Raw genomic sequence first — 20,949 nt, forward strand, 5'->3', positions numbered from 1 at the left:
AATGTCGTCTCCTTCTGCCTCCCAAGAAGATTGCCAAAATAAGAAAGGAGAAAAGACATGTATTGAAACAAGAAAATCTTTCCCTAAGAGAACTAGCAAGACTTTTAGGCCTTCTCTCTTCTTCCATTCAGGCCATTTTTCCGGGACCACTGAATTATCGAGCCCTTCAGAGAATAAAAGGAAGGGCTCTCAGGTCAGGTCTTTGGTACGGAGATCGGATTTCATTAAACCCAGAAGCCATCTTAGAACTAACTTGGTGGTTAGACAATCTGGATGCATGGAATGGGAGAGCGATCTTTGGTTCAGCACCAGATTTTATTCTAGAATCGGATGCCAGCCTTCATGGCTGGGGTGCTTGTCTAGAGAATCAGAACACTGGAGGAATTTGGTCGCAGCAAGAGTCCCTGCACCACATCAATTATCTAGAACTAACTGCAGGGTTTTATGCTCTAATGAGCTTCAAACACTTTCTTCAAGGCAGATCAGTCATTTTGAAAATGGACAACATGTCTGCTGTTGCGTACATAAACCATCTAGGAGGGACCAAGTCGGAAGACCTCTCCAATCTAGCAAAGAAGCTTTGGTTTTTCTGCCTAGAACACAAAATCTCTCTCAGAGCAGAATAACTTCCCGGGAAATCCAATCTTTGTGCAGATTGGAATTCAAGATTCATCCTGGATTACAGCGACTGGAAGCTAAACACTTCTGTTTTCAACTCCCTCAATCATTTCTGGGGTCCATTTCAAATAGACCTATTTGCGAGCAGATTACCTACCCAATTGGTATCCTATTTCAGCTGGATGCCCGATCCTGGTGCTCTAGCAGTGAATGCCTTTCTCCAATCTTGGGAAGGGATCAACGCTTATGCCTTCCCTCCATTCGCAATGATCCAGAGACTACTTCAGAAAGTGAGACAAGAACACTCCTCAATTGTCCTAATAACTCCGTTCTGGCCATCCCAAGCGTGGTTCCCAACAGCTCTCGAACTAACCTACGATTTTCCCTTCCTAATTCCTCTTCTGATAGATCTTCTCACAGACGCAGACGGTCAAATTCGCCCTCTTGTTCAAACAGGGAATTTGAACCTTCTTGCTTGGAAGGTGTCAGGAGATCTAACGATCTCGCAAGACTTTCGTCAACAGCTTCAACTCTCCTCGGAGAGTCGTGGGCCCCTGGAACACATTACCGATACAACATCATTTGGAAAGTCTGGTCACCTTGGTGCTTGGAAAGGGACTTGGATCCCGTGGAGGCAGCTATCGTTGATATAATTAATTTTCTTGGAGAACAATTCGATAGAGGTTTAAGTTACAGATCTCTCAATTGTTTTAGATCTGCTATTTCTGCTGGACATTCTTTAATTAACAATAAAACGGTAGGTAAAAATCCTATTATTTGTAGAATACTAATCTTTATATATATAGATTCAAAAGGTGAGTTTATCATAAAATAAAAAAAAGGAATTGATTAGATATATATTAATTTATTTAAAAGAGAGCAGACACTTATTTATTTAATTCACTATGTCTGACTCAGATTCAGATTCAGATCATGCTAACGCAGTAGAGTCTGATTTCAATAACGAAGCCATCAAAAAAAATAATCCATCATGAAATCAGATCATGTATGTACTCTACTCTTTCTCAAGTTGTCATCTCTAAGATCCTTCCTTCATGAGGAGGAGGATCATTCAGATCTTGACATAACAGAAGAAAATGAGATCACCGAAACAAGGGGTAAGAGGCACAAAAAAGTTAAAAATCTTGATTATACCCCAGAGAGCACTGGAGGTCTTAGCACCTCAAGATTTACAGGAGGTCCTCGCACCTCACTTGCCTCAGGTGTCCCTCACGGCACAAATACGAAAGGTGTCCTTAGCGACACAAACCTAAGAGGTGTCCATCGCGGCACAATTTACCAAAGTGCTCAAGACAATGATCTGTCTAATGATAAGAGTTATAATTGTTTGAAGGCCAGCCATCATATTTGACGAACCGTCCAGTAAACATTTCCTACACACATATGAACCGCCATGACAGTGGTTCTTGCCAATGTGTAGGGATTTGCGATGGACTGGCGGATATCTCTAAATTTGGCATGTGGGCTGCAGATTTGCTACTTTTTCGGTAAACCAGTCACCAAGGGGCATATTTACAAAACAAAATTGGCGCAACGCAGCACACCAAGCAAAGTTGCTTTTCGTTCAAAGCCATGCAAATCAACATGTATGTGGCTTTGTGAATCCCCAAAAAGATTTTGCAAATCTGGGCGTAGATATATTTAAATTCCTAAGCCCAAAAACTAACATGTGAAATCAGGATGACAAGAAAACCAACGCAGACAGAGCAGAACAAACTCAAGGCCCCCCGACTCAACTACCAAGCCAAGAATGTAATAATTTGGGGTGTGTCACAGCCCAAATAACTCCCCTGCAGCTACACCCTTGACTCCTTGTCTACTTCTATTGGTCCTGCAAACCTTACTAGCAACATTATTCATTATATGATTCCATTAGTACACTTTTCAGTCTGTTTGCAACACATATCAAGTTAACAAATCCCCTTTTTCTCTTAGATAACCCCCGTAATCGCCAGCTTATCCAAAGCATCTAATGCCACAATGCCATTAGAAATTAAAATAACAAAATACCCCTTTCCTCAACACATATTTTAAAGCCTGCCATATTGCAGGATTTTACCATAGAGTCGTTGTCCTTTTTTATCTACAACTATTTTCGTAAATGACTTACTTTGTTGAACTCTACAATTTTCGCGATTTATGAAACTACCCATCCAGCTCAAGGAACATAAACTGAGCAGTCTAGCTGGCCGTGAATCCGATAATTGACATTCTGCAAGAACATATTGTGAGAAGCTGGCTCTGTATATGCTATACCAAAGTAAGGTATTGTGTGCCCAGACTTCAGGGAGTTCCCAGAGGTACAGTAGGCTAAATTAGGAAGTACTAACAGCTCTCTTTGTGGTAGCGTGGATGAGCAGTTAGGCTTATCCAGAGGGTGTGTTAAGCATTTATTGTATTCACTCAATCAACGCTGATGGCACACACAGAGAGAATCCAGACCAATTAGGTAAGTATAACAAGGTATCCTTAGGTTTTATTTTGTAGAACCAAGCATGACTTGGCACAAGCAAATAAGAAATACTTTCAAATACAAGGCTGTACACAGTAATGCAATTGTGGATTATATTGGAATTGTTTACAGTTTCGTATTACTTTTAAAACAGTTCAAAATACAGAAAGCTTACTTTTGATTACTCTTGGATTACTTTTCAGTTGCTTTTAGTACTTGAGGTGATATGCCGAGATATCATACACTAGACTTTGTCACTTACAGGTAAATACGACAATTCTTAAGTTTAAGCAAAACAACAGTGCAACAGAACATTTTTTAGGAACAAAACTTGTAACATTGGTTCCTATGGGAAAAAGAAGGTTATCGGTTTACGGGTAAGTAAGCAGGAATAGTTTTTGGGGGTTAGGACCAAGATTCAGGTAAGCACTCAATCTGCACCACCAGCGGCACTAGGGCGGCAGAGTGCAGAATGCCAATGTTAGCAAATGGGGCTAGGGGGCACTTCGGTTTGGGCTGTTCACGGGCAAGCAACGTGGTCTCAGAACCCAAGCTCCTAGTAGTTAAGGTCAGGGCAAAGGGTGTCCCAGGTCAGCACCAAGTCCACACCACTAGCGGGGCTGCGTGCTTAGGAGGGGTCAGGAGCCCAATGCAATCCTACGGAGGTTGCCGGCATTGGAGTTTGGCTGCAGGCATGGTCCAGGAAGTCTTCTGGGAGGAACCAACCACTGGGCAGATAAGTTGGAGGTCTCGGGGACGTAGGTGTACCTCAGGTCCTCTTCTTCAGGGTGCAGGGCGGACGGATGCAGGGGTGCCTTTTGAGGTTAGATTTAAATTTACCGGGCCTCTCGTGGTTGGGAGGGTGGTTCCGTTCAGAGGCTGTAGGTGACATCGGGGAGTCCTGGAGGGGTCAACCCATAGTGAACTCGGACTCAGGAGTGCTGGGGGACGTCGCTGGGACCAGTGGGCCAGTTGGACTCGGGCCAGAAGCGACAGGTGCAGTGATGGTTCCAGGCATCGGGTTTCTTCGTACTCAGCAGGCTCAGAGCTTTCCTTTGTAGTTTCTTTTGTACAGAGCTTGCTGAGATCATAGGACATCCAGTCTTTGTTGAAGGCAGTCAGTCCTCCCAAGGGTTCTGGAGGTCGCTGGCTTCAGGACAAGTCAACTTTTGCCACAGGATCTCTGGAAGCTGCAGACGGGCAAGGTTCAGGGTCCCCCTAAATACTAAATTTAAGGATGTTACAGGGGTGTGCAGGTCTGGACCAATAGGTCCCTTTCTTGGGGTGCGTATATCCCTATTGTGCCACCCTCCAGTGGGAGTGGGCATGAGCCTCTCTCTAATTGGCTGAGGCCCTTCATCTTCAAGATGGAGGGGACTGAGATGTGTGCTTCAACTCGTCTCCCTATCTGAGGGGTGGGGTTGGCAAAGGTGGACACACCTCTCCTCCTAACTAGGTTTTCCCCTGATTCTCCTGCCCAAATTGGGAGTCAGAACCGATGGAAGCCAGTTGCTGGGGGCAGCAAAAGGCAGGGGCAGCTTACAAAGGTGGCAGGTTTTTGAAGCTTCCCCTTCGTGGACCCAGCCCATCTTGGTGGAGGAGGCATGACACCACTGCCCATGATGGGCTTTTTTTCTGGACCCAGAGAGCAGGAGCTCTCTTCCCAGGGGTCCAGTAACCTGTATGGTGGTGACAAATGGCGGGCACCCATTCAGGAACCACACCAGGGTTGGTCTTTTTCAGGGGGCATCTCTAAGATGCCCTCTATTTTCATTTGGCATTACATACCACACATGGCATCAGTATGGGTTTAATTTGCTGAGAAGCTTGCTACCAAACTACCAAGTTTTCAGTAAAGCCATTATGGAGCTGAGGAATTCATAATGACCAACTCTCAGACCATATACTATTTATGGCAGTACTGCACTTACACTGTCTAAGAATGGACTTAGACACTGTAGGGGTATAGTGCTCAAGCAGCTGTACTGTCACCTGTGGTCTAGTGTACCCTGCTAGAGGGGTGGCTCAATAGGCCACAGGCAGTGGATTGTAGGCCTGGCACATAGGAATGTGTGCCAGGACCACTCTTCACTTTTCTCTGCACCAAAACATGCAGCCTGCTATGGTAGTGTGTGGGTGTTAGGGTGCAGGGTCCCTAAGGGTGGCACAGTAGGTGCTGCAGCTCTTAGAGGCCTTCCCTGGTCACAGTGCCCTTGGTAAACATAGTACCTTTTACAAGGGCTTTACTTGTGGTCAGAGATGTGCCAATTTGTGGGTACAAAGGTACAGTTTTGGGAAAAAACACAGACCATGTGAACCTGATTGGCAGGGACCCTGGGCACATCAAATCAAAGTGCATCAGAAATCTGGCAAAAAAATGGGCGGGAGGTTACTGCAACAGAAGCCCACTTTCCTACACGTATGGCTTTCCTTATTTACCATTTTCTTCACTTTAAAAACATCGGGATCGTTACTTTTGCTTGTTAAAGAATGTCCTTACATTTGTACAATGTCTCAAATAGAATTTTAGCATTCTGTATCTAGTGTGACGACTCATAGATGTTTCGGAAACTACCACTCAATCTGTGCACGTTTTTCCTTTTGGTAAGGTGTCACTTTAGACATCTGGTTCGAATTGTGTCCCAGTTTAAAGTAGTGCTGTACTTTTCATAGATGCCATTTTGCCAGCGTCCTAATATGTTGAGACCGACTGCCATCTGGGGTCAGTCAGAGGTTTACTTTTCCACAATTCTTGATGTTCAGGCCTGCGTCAATTAGTTAAGCATTCTCCCACCCCGGCCGCACACCTGAATTATAAACCAGCCTGTAATTTCATCACTTTAAAACCATTGAGTTAGGAACTTTTGTTTGCTTGTTGATTTCCTTTCATTTGTACGATCTAGCAAACATAATTTGCGCACTTTGTCTCAAGTGTGATAGCCTATAGTTTTATGGTAAATGGTGCCACTAACTGCACTATGTACCTTGATCCCTTTGGTTAGGGGTTACTTTAAACCATTGCTTCAAATTGTGTCCATATTTAAGGTTTCACTGTGTTTTTCATGGAATCATTTTGTGAGCTTCTTGATTTACCATTATTGACCGCCATCTTGAGATGGTCAGTGAACTAACTGTCCACAATTTATGATGTGCAGGCCTGCCTTCGGCTATTTAAGCACTTTATCGATTGCAGTCGCATAACAAGCACTTTGCTGACCCTTCAGCACCTGGATGCTGCCAGCCACCAGCCATTCTGCCAATATGTGCAGAGAAGGTGGGATCAAACACAGAACTTACTCCCTCATATTCGCACGGTCTTGCGTCCCATCACAGTAACAATGTCTCCAGCACCATTGGAGCCTCAGGGCTAATAACGTTGGCCAGTCAACTCCTTTCCATAGAGCATCTCCTAAATGTCTATTTAAAACCTCATTCAAACCCTCATGTTAATGCCATGTTATGTAATGCATGTTCACCAATTAACTTATCCTAGATAGTGCGCAAAAGACTCCCAATCAAAATATGAGTCACCTAATAGAGGCTGTCACCATCGTCAAGGATGGATGGCCAACAACTTCCCCAAGGTGTCCCAACAAAAAACAAGATCTTGTCTCTGATTAAACAGTTATGAAAATGGCCATATATATAAGCCCCCCCAGAACCTTCAACAGTGGTGTAGACGTTCGGAGTTCACTTGGACAGGACCATATCCATGGAAGCCCACTACAAGAATGGATCCTGCACCTGTTTCACTCTCCTATGCTTTATTATGATTCACCCCTTCATTGATCCCACTTTACATACACCAGTAATGAACAACATCATTCAATCATATGTGGACTACCTTAATTCAAAATACCTTGAATCTTCAGAAAAAATCTATTGTGAACTGCAACTTGCTCAGAATGCTAGGGCACAAGTGCTTACAAAAAATGGCCAGAAGATCACATGTCGCCAGTTTGCAATCTCGACTCTTGCTATCCAGTCAATCTAGTCTATAACAACTCTCTATAAAACTCTGCACCCAAGATCACCCTCCTTTCTGGCTGATAACGTTTCCTTCTATCAACCATCATGCTCCCTCAGATTGCCAAACCAATTCTTGCTTGCCACCAATCGGACCACAGTGGTTCCTTATGGAGACCGTGCATTTTCAATAGCCGTGGCAAAACTGTGGAACTCTGTCTCTTTGAAGGCTGAAACACATTTACTCAGCTTTAGACACTAGATTAAAACCAGGATTTTCAATACTTAAGTATCTACATGACTTTTTCCTGGTCACTGTTAGGTTTAAAGGTTGTGTCTTCCTAAAGTGTCAAGAAGTATGAGTGCTCTACAGATAAATGATAAGATAATCAAGGGCCTTCAATTCTAAATTGACTGTTGAAGTTCTTGTCCTTTATGTGGGTCCCAATAATAACATACTACTTTTCCTGCTGATCCAATGCATCCCTATGTGTCCCCGGTACCTGTATTCATATTGAGAAGGGCAGCATTTGCATCTCTAGACAGACTCCCTGAGGCACAATAGGGCTCAGTGAGGAGCGAGTTACTAGTTACCTCAGGAGTTTCCATTTATCAATTGTTAGGTTAAAGGACCCTCGATAGAACATCTTGTTTATCAATATTTTTCATGCAAGAGTTTGCATTGTAGCTTTGCGTTTCTTAGCTTTTGTAATGGCTACTATATTGATGCAATGGAATTAATTTAATTGATATATACCATGGACGTGGGTAGCAGTGGTGACACTATACATAACCTCAGTCTAAAATGCCAGGGCACAACTTTGAATTGCGTGGACATTCACCATCATTGTTCTTCTGTTCATCATCATACTGGAGTGGAGCACAACTGTCATACTGTGCCAGATTATTAACTTGTATTGGCTGCTCTCTTTGCCATGGTCTCCTTGGTTCATCTCTCCCCTTCTCTCAAATCTCTCTCGCCCTCGTGTCTAATGTCTGTGCTGCATATTTCTCTACATTGCTCTCTCTGCCTTCACATCTCTCTTGTCCTGTTCTGTCATTCTCCTCTTCTTTGCTGCATCTCTCATATCACCTTTTTACGGTCCACTCTTACTCTTTACTGATATTACTCTCTCTTTTCTCTTTTCTCTCCATCTTTCTTCTTTCTTTTATCTATATTATGTATCTCTGTTTCTCCCATCTCCCCTTCTCTTTCTCGGTTGCCTCTTTCTCACCAGCTGCTAGCTCTTTATCCCTCACCTTCCCTCCTTTCAACTCCCTTTCTCAGCTCTCTTCCTATAACTTCTCTGCTCTCTTTATGTTCATCTGTGTCTTCTCTCTGGCTCTCTTTTCAAAGTCTCTCACCAGTCTGTCTCTTTATGGCCTTTCTTTCAACTGTCTCCACCTCTCTCAGGAGTCTTTTTATAATCTGCATCTGTTTCCCGCTTGTCAATCCTCCCAAACTGTCTCAATTGTATCATTCTAGTCTTTTTTTCATTAGTTTCTTTTTTTCTCCTGTCTCTCATCTGTTTGGCTCTATCACCTCTTACCTGTCTCATCCTCTCACAAGTTATCTCCTTTCTGTTTTTCTCCTTTCTCTTTCTCGCATGCCTGTGTCTCTATTAACCCTCTCACCTGTCATACATATCTCTTTCACAACTGTCTTCAATTTCTCTCAGCTTTATATTATCTGTTTCTCACCTGCATGCGCGCACACACACACCCCTTATTTGTCTTTCACTCTCACCTGTTTCTCTCAGTAGTGCAGTAAGTGTGTCATGGGTCCTAGTGCAAGGAAGGAGATGCCCCCGGTAGCTGTTTGAATTATCAAATGGAGGAATAATACAGATCAGTGTGCCCCTCAGGCCTCTGGGCCCAAGTGCACTGCACCCTCTGTACCTATAGAAGCTTTGCCCCAGTTTTCTGCAGTGGCTTCACCTATGTTCTTTCTGCTTCCCTTGATCCTCTCTCTCAGGTCTCAGGTATTTTCATTCGTGTAAGCGGGGACAGCCAGAGATGTGGCGAGCCCCTCTACATTAATTATTTTTCAGGTTTGTTACTTTTTTTACTATGTTGTTAGTGTCTTCAAACACGATGCTATTTAATCTGAGGGGCTAGGAAACATACACATGTTCCTGTTACTACATGGCACAGAAAGTAAACAAAGCTCAGGGAACATTGTTTAATTTCTGTTCTTACTTTAAGGCACAAAGGTACCCAAACTATGGGCTAAAGCTAATCAATCAATACCTATTGACAACTCAAAATATCATAAGGTAAAGTACGTTAGCAAAACACAATACGACAAAAACCAGAAAATACAGTTATATAAAAAGGTTGTTACATATATTTATTACAATCAAAAGTTTAAAAACAATTCATACATAAAAACATTTTAAATGACATTTTTTTGAAAACAAAGTCGACGCGGCGTTTCGGTGAGTTAGTGGGTGTTCACCTTCTTCAGGACAGTTTTCTAAATAATGGAAAACAATTTATTATTTATACATTCTTGTGTTGCTGACGACAACCTCTATCATGACTATTTACAATTAAAAATCCTATTCTATACACATATAAAACTATATTGTCTATACATTCAAGTAATCTTAATATTACATCACAATTTATTTATTCTTACACAGTTATTGCAACATTGTAGAAACACTAACAATCATCTGGTTTCCAATATACTATTAGTTGTTTTTCATTCTATAGCTGGATGGATACAGGGGGAGCAAATGATAACTGCCATACCTCTAATCTGCGGAGGGCTATGATTCCTCCTTATCACAATTTGAGCCAATGAGATGAAGGCACGGGATCTTAGTAATGTCCAACAAGGTACAACCTATATCATATCAAACGAAAATAAATGATGGGTGATTTTGCGGTAGGGGTTTATTATTCCAAATCTTTAAGTTGGATCGAAAGAGAATATTATTGTACATACCGCTGAGTCAATGCTCAAAACATTAAGATGTTTGTTGGAGCCACCATCTTGTTAAGATAAAAACATAACCTGTTGGGGCACAAGAGACAGGTGAAAAAAGAATTTTTTCAACAAAGCTGATTATATTACCCCTATCTGATTCTTCATCTTAAGGAATGATATATATACACATATATGCGGTATAGAGCATTACTTGCCTATAGAGACTGAGTCTCAGGCGGGGAGCCTCTCAAAGAGCCTGTATAGGTCAACTTGGAAGTCGCAACTGGATACCGACTTGGCTTAAAACCACAACATAGGTTTTCTCCTCTGTGTCAAACAATGTTTAACTCTTTTCAGGTATTAGTAGTGATAAATGCTTATAGTCTTTATTAACTGTTTCTAAGCGGACAGAGTAAAGAAATGTACTTGAAAATGATGTCTGAATCTATCACTGTGCAGGTTTTTGATAAAATGTTTTTCTTGACAGGCCTGTAATCGTAGAATAATGGCATAGAGTCATGAATCTCATTTTTTATAGACTAGCAGGCAAACTCATAACCATTTATTGACGAAGTATTCCTCTCCAGTTAAATAGACCCTGTCTGGTGCAATATTTAATTGAAAAGGTGATCGCAAAATAATGAGATCAAATAGTTCAACCTCTCTAATTTTATGGTCCACCACTATCACCACAACACAGATATATGGATTGTGTGTGGAAATCAAGGCTATGTTCAAACCATTCGGATCCTACTTCTTGTAGTGAAAGCCCCATGCTGGTTATAGCATAAAGGCATAACGCAGTATAAATGGCGTCATGGATATATCCCCGGTGGTGGTCTCTCGTCCTACTGTATTACGTTATAATCACTATACAGACATACAAATTTTGTATGGGGATGGAAACTATGTTGCAGGCTTTCGGATCCCACTCCTAGTAAAGTTAGCCCAATACTGGTTGTCGCATAAAGATATCCCGCAATGTTAAGTGTCATAAAAATTTCCCCAATGGTGGTCACACATCCTGCTCTATTCCATCAGAATCACATCTACCCCCTGGTGTGGTTGAACTACACCCCGTTATGTTGGTACACCTGATATGGGATCGGTAGAGTGTCTTTAAAGCTGTACCCTTATAAATGCGCACACATTAAATAACTCATGGCCACAGTCTCCCAGCGCTTACCTTGGGGATAAAATACGGCCTCCCTGCGTCCAACAAAGTCACTTCCGGGTTTCGGTGTGACTCGTTGGCGCCAGGACCTGCGATTAAGTACGTGCTGTCGCTGGGCAAAGGGTAAAGGTCGCGTTTATGGTTCGCGACTTTTTGTACATGTCTAGACAGCATATAAATATGCAATGTAATGTAATGCTTATAATAATTGTGATGGAATCCTCGTTATAGTGTTTACGAGTGGTTCTAAAAATATCTTATCCGTTATTCCAAGGACGCTGTCTCATATTATAATGGCGGCCATCTTGGGACAGGACGAATAGTTAACACATACTTGGTATACCCGATCTCAGCTCCTCATTATGAGAACGTAATATTCAATTTCTAAACATCTGGCCATTGCTGCTACTGGCGTATTAAGTCCTTTAATTATTTATCATTATACCTTGGATAGGCCCTTTATTTATTTATCGTATTGACTTGGATAAATGTCATATTTTCTTCTATATATATTCATAGAGTTCGAGGTTGTTGGCATGGTGGTGTGATTTTGTCATATTTGGTAGAGCTCACCCCGTTCCCAGCACGACGGCTGTCGCACCTAAGATGGCGTCTCCACAGCAAACCCCTGGTACGAGCGACGAGCCCATTACTAAGGCCTTCATGGAGTCGCTCTTTAACACCATACGTGCAGACATACAGACTGTAAAAACGGAGTTGACGGCCAAAATCAAGGAGATACGCAGAGATGTTGACTGAGTAGGGGGAAGAGTGGCCCCGCTAGAAGACAGAAGCGATGCGATGACGACCGATGTGGCCATGCTACAGCAGGAAATCCTCCGCCTTCAGGACCAACACCTAGACACCCAAGTACATCTTGAAGACTTGGAAAATAGGTCACGCAGACACAACATCAGAATTTGGGGCTTTAAGGCCACAGATGACACCACAGACCTCTTCGCATTCACGGCAGGCTTATTTCGACATATCTTGGCGGACCCCGACAGCACGGAAATTGTTCTTGACAGGGCACACAGGGTTGGTCCACCACGTGCACCTAATGCCCCCCCCGGCGGACATTTTGGTGTGTCTACAGGATTTCAAGACTAAGGAGGCTATTCTTTCAAAAGTGAGATCTTTCCATCCTATCTCCTACAAAGGACACACCGCGGTGCTCTATCAGGATCTGGCCCTGATAACCTTGCAAAGCCGCCGTCAGTTTGGAGCACCTACGGCAGCAGGGTATTCAATACTCGTGGGGCCATCCATTCAGACTTATCTTTCGATTTAATGGCAAGCTCCATCAAATGCGCTCACTAATGGACTCCTGTCAGCTTCTGGGCCTAGCAATTCCGAGTGAAGACGAGGACACTCAGAGCAACGCTTCAGGACCGGAGGTCACGCCATCGGGGTGACAGCGGCAGTGCCGTCGCCGGCGGATTTGGAAACCAGACAAGGCAGACATTGTGAAGAGTCAGCAAGACGCCCTAGCTTCAGCAACGGAGGCCCTGGCTGGGGCGAGCCAGACGTCTGAGTGACAGATGGAAGCTAAACATCCTCAGTTCTGGCTCCCTGATTGTTGGCGGACGGCGAGGGGGGCAAGATCCCTTCTTTTGGTCACACCACGAGCCCCGCTAAGACGACCTCCTGGCCTACCTGGGATGGCGGACACTCTCTCTGGTCTTATCCTTTTTCCTTGTTTCCCCTTCCCTTGTTGCAGAGCGATCCTTAACTATCTTGAGCACTCCACGGCGGACATATGCCTGCTACAAGAAACGCACCTTCTTTCTAGGGATCACCATAGGCTGAAATCTCGGGCTTTCCCAATGCAGCTATTCTCTTCCAACACATCCAAAACGGCTGGAGTTGTCATACTAGTCTCCCGCTCCTTTCCAGGGAAGGTCCTTCAGAAAGAGGCGGAAATTAAGGGCCGCATACTCACTTATCAATTCTCCCTATGAGGGGTGAAGTTTGTGGTGGGTTCCATTTATGCGCCTAACGATGGGCAGCTCAAGTTTCTCCTCCAAGCAATCTGAGTGGCCGCCGCTACTGCGGATCGCCATTTATTGCTGGGGGGTGACCTCAATCTGGTATTTGACAATGACCTAGACCGATCCTGTCGGAGAACGCACCAGGCAGGGGTATTCAAACCCACGGGGCAGGCCCGTCTCCAGGAACTGGGGCTATTCGATCTCTGGCGCCATCTCCACCCAGGCACTCATAGCTACACGTACTATTCGGGAGCACACAATAAGTATGCACGACTAGATTACTTTCTTTGCTCCTCCTCACTTAGACCCCATGCACTGAGCGCCGATGTTCTAACAGCTTCCCTCTTCGACCACTCCCCAGTTCTGGCCTCTTTCCTCTTGCCGGCTTTGGCGCAACCCCAGTGACACTGATGCTTGCGAGACACGCTGCTACACCGCACTTCTGTGGCGGAACAAATCCAGAAGGCTATCACAGACTTTTTTTACATTAATGCTAACGAAGACATTTCGCCGGCCACACAATGGGGGGCACTGAAGGCAGTTATACGGGGAGCATTTATAGCTATATCTGCGGCTGATAATAAGGAAAGGAGCCGTAAGAGGGCCGAACTCACCCAAAGAGTTTCTGAGCTGGAACAGATGCACCAACGCACTGGTATTTCCAGAGCCTGGCACCAACTCTGCGTAGAACGTAAGCACCTGGCTGCCCTGGACCAGGATAGGGCTGAATATGCAGCTCTCAAGCTTTGCCATTCTAATTATGTGGGAGGGGATAGATGTGGCCAATTCTGCTATGTATGGGACCGCAAGAAAATGTGAGTGCACTTGGTATCAGACAGGAACCTCTTGTTACAAGTGCGTATGCCATAGTTTAAAGATTTGGAAAGAAGCTGCATAGCTGCCACTGACCACAAAGATAGAGGATACTCTCTAATAAAGGAATGCCTCTGGCCTCATCTTCTAGCCCTGAGACTGAAGATAAGCCATTCAGTGGCTCTAAGGTGGATATCCTTGGGGATAAAATACGGCCTCCCTGCGTCCAACAAAGTCACTTCCGGGTTTCGGTGTGACTCGTTGGCGCCAGGACCTGCGATTAAGTACGTGCTGTCGCTGGGCAAAGGGTAAAGGTCGCGTTTATGGTTCGCGACTTTTTGTACATGTCTAGACAGCATATAAATATGCAATGTAATGTAATGCTTATAATAATTGTGATGGAATCCTCGTTATAGTGTTTACGAGTGGTTCTAAAAATATCTTATCCGTTATTCCAAGGACGCTGTCTCATATTATAATGGCGGCCATCTTGGGACAGGACGAATAGTTAACACATACTTGGTATACCCGATCTCAGCTCCTCATTATGAGAACGTAATATTCAATTTCTAAACATCTGGCCATTGCTGCTACTGGCGTATTAAGTCCTTTAATTATTTATCATTATACCTTGGATAGGCCCTTTATTTATTTATCGTATTGACTTGGATAAATGTCATATTTTCTTCTATATATATTCATAGAGTTCGAGGTTGTTGGCATGGTGGTGTGATTTTGTCATATTTGGTAGAGCTCACCCCGTTCCCAGCACGACGGCTGTCGCACCTAAGATGGCGTCTCCACAGCAAACCCCTGGTACGAGCGACGAGCCCATTACTAAGGCCTTCATGGAGTCGCTCTTTAACACCATACGTGCAGACATACAGACTGTAAAAACGGAGTTGACGGCCAAAATCAAGGAGATACGCAGAGATGTTGACTGAGTAGGGGGAAGAGTGGCCCCGCTAGAAGACAGAAGCGATGCGATGACGACCGATGTGGCCATGCTACAGCAGGAAATCCTCCGCCTTCAGGACCAACACCTAGACACCCAAGTACATCTTGAAGACTTGGAAAATAGGTCACGCAGACACAACATCAGAATTTGGGGCTTTAAGGCCACAGATGACACCACAGACCTCTTCGCATTCACGGCAGGCTTATTTCGACATATCTTGGCGGACCCCGACAGCACGGAAATTGTTCTTGACAGGGCACACAGGGTTGGTCCACCACGTGCACCTAATGCCCCCCCCGGCGGACATTTTGGTGTGTCTACAGGATTTCAAGACTAAGGAGGCTATTCTTTCAAAAGTGAGATCTTTCCATCCTATCTCCTACAAAGGACACACCGCGGTGCTCTATCAGGATCTGGCCCTGATAACCTTGCAAAGCCGCCGTCAGTTTGGAGCACCTACGGCAGCAGGGTATTCAATACTCGTGGGGCCATCCATTCAGACTTATCTTTCGATTTAATGGCAAGCTCCATCAAATGCGCTCACTAATGGACTCCTGTCAGCTTCTGGGCCTAGCAATTCCGAGTGAAGACGAGGACACTCAGAGCAACGCTTCAGGACCGGAGGTCACGCCATCGGGGTGACAGCGGCAGTGCCGTCGCCGGCGGATTTGGAAACCAGACAAGGCAGACATTGTGAAGAGTCAGCAAGACGCCCTAGCTTCAGCAACGGAGGCCCTGGCTGGGGCGAGCCAGACGTCTGAGTGACAGATGGAAGCTAAACATCCTCAGTTCTGGCTCCCTGATTGTTGGCGGACGGCGAGGGGGGCAAGATCCCTTCTTTTGGTCACACCACGAGCCCCGCTAAGACGACCTCCTGGCCTACCTGGGATGGCGGACACTCTCTCTGGTCTTATCCTTTTTCCTTGTTTCCCCTTCCCTTGTTGCAGAGCGATCCTTAACTATCTTGAGCACTCCACGGCGGACATATGCCTGCTACAAGAAACGCACCTTCTTTCTAGGGATCACCATAGGCTGAAATCTCGGGCTTTCCCAATGCAGCTATTCTCTTCCAACACATCCAAAACGGCTGGAGTTGTCATACTAGTCTCCCGCTCCTTTCCAGGGAAGGTCCTTCAGAAAGAGGCGGAAATTAAGGGCCGCATACTCACTTATCAATTCTCCCTATGAGGGGTGAAGTTTGTGGTGGGTTCCATTTATGCGCCTAACGATGGGCAGCTCAAGTTTCTCCTCCAAGCAATCTGAGTGGCCGCCGCTACTGCGGATCGCCATTTATTGCTGGGGGGTGACCTCAATCTGGTATTTGACAATGACCTAGACCGATCCTGTCGGAGAACGCACCAGGCAGGGGTATTCAAACCCACGGGGCAGGCCCGTCTCCAGGAACTGGGGCTATTCGATCTCTGGCGCCATCTCCACCCAGGCACTCATAGCTACACGTACTATTCGGGAGCACACAATAAGTATGCACGACTAGATTACTTTCTTTGCTCCTCCTCACTTAGACCCCATGCACTGAGCGCCGATGTTCTAACAGCTTCCCTCTTCGACCACTCCCCAGTTCTGGCCTCTTTCCTCTTGCCGGCTTTGGCGCAACCCCAGTGACACTGATGCTTGCGAGACACGCTGCTACACCGCACTTCTGTGGCGGAACAAATCCAGAAGGCTATCACAGACTTTTTTTACATTAATGCTAACGAAGACATTTCGCCGGCCACACAATGGGGGGCACTGAAGGCAGTTATACGGGGAGCATTTATAGCTATATCTGCGGCTGATAATAAGGAAAGGAGCCGTAAGAGGGCCGAACTCACCCAAAGAGTTTCTGAGCTGGAACAGATGCACCAACGCACTGGTATTTCCAGAGCCTGGCACCAACTCTGCGTAGAACGTAAGCACCTGGCTGCCCTGGACCAGGATAGGGCTGAATATGCAGCTCTCAAGCTTTGCCATTCTAATTATGTGGGAGGGGATAGATGTGGCCAATTCTGCTATGTATGGGACCGCAAGAAAATGTGAGTGCACTTGGTATCAGACAGGAACCTCTTGTTACAAGTGCGTATGCCATAGTTTAAAGATTTGGAAAGAAGCTGCATAGCTGCCACTGACCACAAAGATAGAGGATACTCTCTAATAAAGGAATGCCTCTGGCCTCATCTTCTAGCCCTGAGACTGAAGATAAGCCATTCAGTGGCTCTAAGGTGGTGTTGACGTCACCTGTGATTATAACTGGGGAGCTGTCTACCCTATCGGCAAGATGCTGAGCGGGTACATTTAATGTGGAGGATTCTTTGTTACAAGGCACAGAACGATTATAGACATTATACAGGTCAACATGGCAGTCCTTTCCACCCCTGAGAGCCAATCCCAAAATGTGATTTCTGAGGCTGTCCAATCCTTTTATGGTTATATCTGGCATATTCTAACCCAAACAATCAGGCCACTGGACAGGCAACCAGCCTTAGATGGAAGTTGGAATAGCCCAACCTAAAATAAATTCTACCACCCACGTTTCTTACCAAAATTATATCATAAGAATTAATAAACGTTTCCCACTCTGGATCCTTAATTTTCCCCTTCAGACCCGCCATAGTTCATGATATTAATTAAACGAGCTCTGGACCTTTTGCCAGGGTACCACACTCGATTCGAGGGGATGGTAGAGTGGCTGCACAGAATAAGGGTCAGTGGTGTGCATGAGGACAGTGGAATGGTTACCCAAATCTAGGGATTCAATAGGGGAGTGGGTATGGATAAAACAAACTGGTTCTTGTGCCGATGCCATTAGAAAGGTCTCTGGTTGGGTACCTACACCACTGTTCCGGACTTTGTCGCAACTGTGTTTTGCATGGAAGATCTCTGCTTGGAGAGGCTCTGAGTAGGTGTAATCGTTCCCCAGACGTTAATCTATAGCTTCAAGGTCTGAGAGTGGCTGGAACCTGTTACGGACTGGGACTCTGATTTTGTACTGATCTACAGCCCTACTTAAAGCAGGACCTCCACCAGGCAATGCTTTTTGATGGTTGAGGGCGAAGTGTTTATAGAAAAACCCCACTGGAACAATCCCTATGCCGGAGCCATAGCTCTCCCAATAAAGCCTGGTACCACAGTTGAAAAATTGCTTAGGGTTTTTGCAGTTCACTACAATGCGATCGCCGCATATATGCTTAGGCGATGAGCCAACCCACCCAACCCTTCTGGCAAACAAGATGTTGTTAAATTAATTGTTCCTAAAGTCCGGATTTCATGACAGTCAGTGGCAAACATTAATTTTCAGCTGATAGGTCAATTCTCCTTTGTTGCGGCTTAAGTGCGGGATATCAGTCAAAATGGCCACATAGAGGCAGCAATCAAGGGGAGGTCCAGGATAGCTCGGTTAGGATGGAACTGTGGCCTCATAAAAGCTTTGGCCAATTCACCAGATGTGGACCTGAGGCACCTTGAAGTGCCCTCACCATGGTACCCACCCTTCCATGCCACAGGCCAATCTCTCAGCTACCTTTCCTGGCTAAGATTCTGGAACAGCATGTATTAAAATCACTGTCACCTCTCCTGGAATCATATCATCTACTCCAGGAGCGGCAAGCGGGGTTTCGTGCCCACCATAGCACTGAATTAGTAATGCTGTCGGTGCTGGATGAGCTTAGATGCATGGCTGACAGTAAAAAACCAAGCGCCCTGATACTTTTAGACCTTTCAGCGGCGTTTGATACTGTCAGCCATGCACTACTCCTGGACAGATTAGCCATGTCTGGGATAGAAGAACAAGCCCTCCAATGGCTAACGTCTTTCCTGTCAGGGAGGACGCAGAGGATCCAATTAGGGGATCGTGTATCTGATGTAGGCATCTTGGAATGTGGAGTCCCGCAAGGGTCTGCACTCTCGCCACTCCTATTCAATTTATATCTGCAGCCACTGATAGACTCTTTGGTAAACATGGGCTGTAAAGTTTTCAACTATGCCGATGATACTCAGCTGCTGCTGAGTATCGATAATACAACATCGGCTCAGTCCATGGCCCAAAAGATATTGCGGTTTGCAGTGAATTGGATGACGTCTAACCTATTAAAAATCAATCCAGATAAAACGGAGGTCCTAGTAGTTTCAACTATTGCCTCACCCTGGAACGATCTGTTCTGGCCCCAAGAACTCGGACCTACCCCAAAGCCATGCTCCAGCGTAAAGAGCCTTGGTATTAAGATCGACCAGGAGCTCTCGATGACCAGCCAAGTATCCGCTGTGGTCGGATCATGTACCAACCTGATTAGGCAGTTGCGAAAGCTAGCCCCTTTGCTTTCTACAAATATGCTTCAAACTATTGTTTCAGCTACAATAGTCTCCAGAATCGACTATGGGAACGCACTATATCTAGGTCTTCCAAAAAATTCAATCAACCGTCTACAAGTCACCCTGAATGACACAGCACAGTTGATCTTTGGACTACCTAGACGGACCCATCCTTCCCCTCTACTTCACAGGTTACACTGGCTCCCTGTGAAGCAGAGGGTTGAATTTAAAAGCTTGTGCATCGCCCATAAGGCCATTCATGGGCAGGTGCCTGCCTATATAAAAGAGAGGCTTGAAGTATATAATCCCAAGCGAGCTCTACGATCCGCCAATTCTTTACTGCTATCATGCCCGCGTTTTAAAATGGCGACCAAAGGTGGTAGATCCTTTTCAGTCCAAGCCTCTACCATTTGGAATAAGCTACCGGAGGTCCTCCGTAAAGAACCTGATCTTTTCCGTTTTAGGAAATGTCTGAAGACATTGCTCTTCAGGGACGCTTTTGCATCCCTGTAAGATTGGTCGGTAATCTGTACTCTTCATCATTCTTTTCCTGTTGCTGTATTCTGTCAAAAGCGCCTTGAGACCTGTCGGTGATTTGGCGCGATATAAAACTCAGATACAAATACAAACAGGTCCCTTTGTGGCTAATTCATCAGATGTGGAGTTGAGGCCCCTTGGGGTGCCCTCATGCTGGTGCTCCTCTACCATACCACCAGGTCCCTTTTATGTTAGTGGTAAGGGGAATAGTGTTACAGGGTAAATGCGACAATTGGCCATCCTGAGATCGACCATAGACTAATGCAGGAGCGAAATTCATGATGTGTAGTGTTTGGACAGCCCCTGCTGTGTCCTAGTACATTGACTTATATAAAAGCATATAAAATGAGAGTAGATATGGAGTGGAACACTTTTTTTATTTTTTTAACTTATTGTCATAAACAATGTATTACAGATCAAAATAATAAAGCCCTGAAGAGAGTTCTGACGAGGAAACTCCAGTACTCAAAACGAGTCAGCATATTGGTAAAATAAGCTGAGAGATTGAGTTTGATTTTTGATTGTACAATTAAGACACATTAGCAAAATAGGTTGAGGCATAGTGTTTAGATTTTTCAAATGTACAATTAAGGACTTTAAAAGTATTTTTTCTTGTTCAAACTTTATTGAATCGTTCATTGCTCAATCGTTGTTTATTGACAACGTCTAATCACAATTATTATTTGTATGTATTGGTGTTTATTGATATCAAGTCAAGTCAATAGGTCTTTATTTCGATGTATATCATAAAAGACAAGATACAGCAAGCATAAAATACATTTCATGTAAAGTTAAAACAATAAATATATTCACATTATTGATATCATTTAATCACGATTTGTGTGCGTTGGAATATATTCTTGTATAGCAAGATTATTTGAGATGCTGCTGTAAATAATGATGGTTTTTTTATTCTCTGTACATCAATGTATGAAATTGAAATGAAGAAATAAGTTTAAAAAAAGGTATCATTAAATATATTGGGATAAACAGAAGAAAGGTGTTTGTCTTATAGTATAAAGAAATCAGCTTTTGGAATCAGATCAAGGTGCAGGCTACTTTTATAAATATAAAGTGTCCTGGAAAGGAGCCCTGCAAGCTTTTGTGCTGTCATGTAAGTTCAAATTTACTAAGCCTGTCTTTTTTTGGGGGGGGGGGGGGGGGGGGCAGTCCACGTTG

The 20,949-nt window shown here is 44.6% G+C and overlaps 1 protein-coding gene across 2 annotated transcripts in view; it reads right to left on the minus strand.

The window, feature by feature from the left end:
• The window catches only part of NYX (nyctalopin), a 170,988-nt gene that overhangs the window by 135,120 nt on the left and 14,919 nt on the right, over positions 1–20,949 (minus strand). Inside the window, exons 2-4 of one of the 2 annotated variants that reach the window (XR_013599564.1) lie at positions 10,011–10,079; positions 9,815–9,908; positions 9,456–9,533 (exon numbers count right to left, since the gene is read on the minus strand). The exons of the other annotated variant lie outside the window; for it this stretch is intronic. The gene's annotated coding sequence lies outside the window, so the exon portion shown is untranslated. Of the gene's footprint in view, positions 1–9,455; positions 9,534–9,814; positions 9,909–10,010; positions 10,080–20,949 lie in introns of those variants that run through there. 2 annotated transcript variants of the gene reach the window in all.

This window comes from Lissotriton helveticus, chromosome 8 (genome assembly GCF_964261635.1).
Source record: "Lissotriton helveticus chromosome 8, aLisHel1.1, whole genome shotgun sequence".
Lineage (NCBI taxonomy): Eukaryota > Metazoa > Chordata > Amphibia > Caudata > Salamandridae > Lissotriton > Lissotriton helveticus.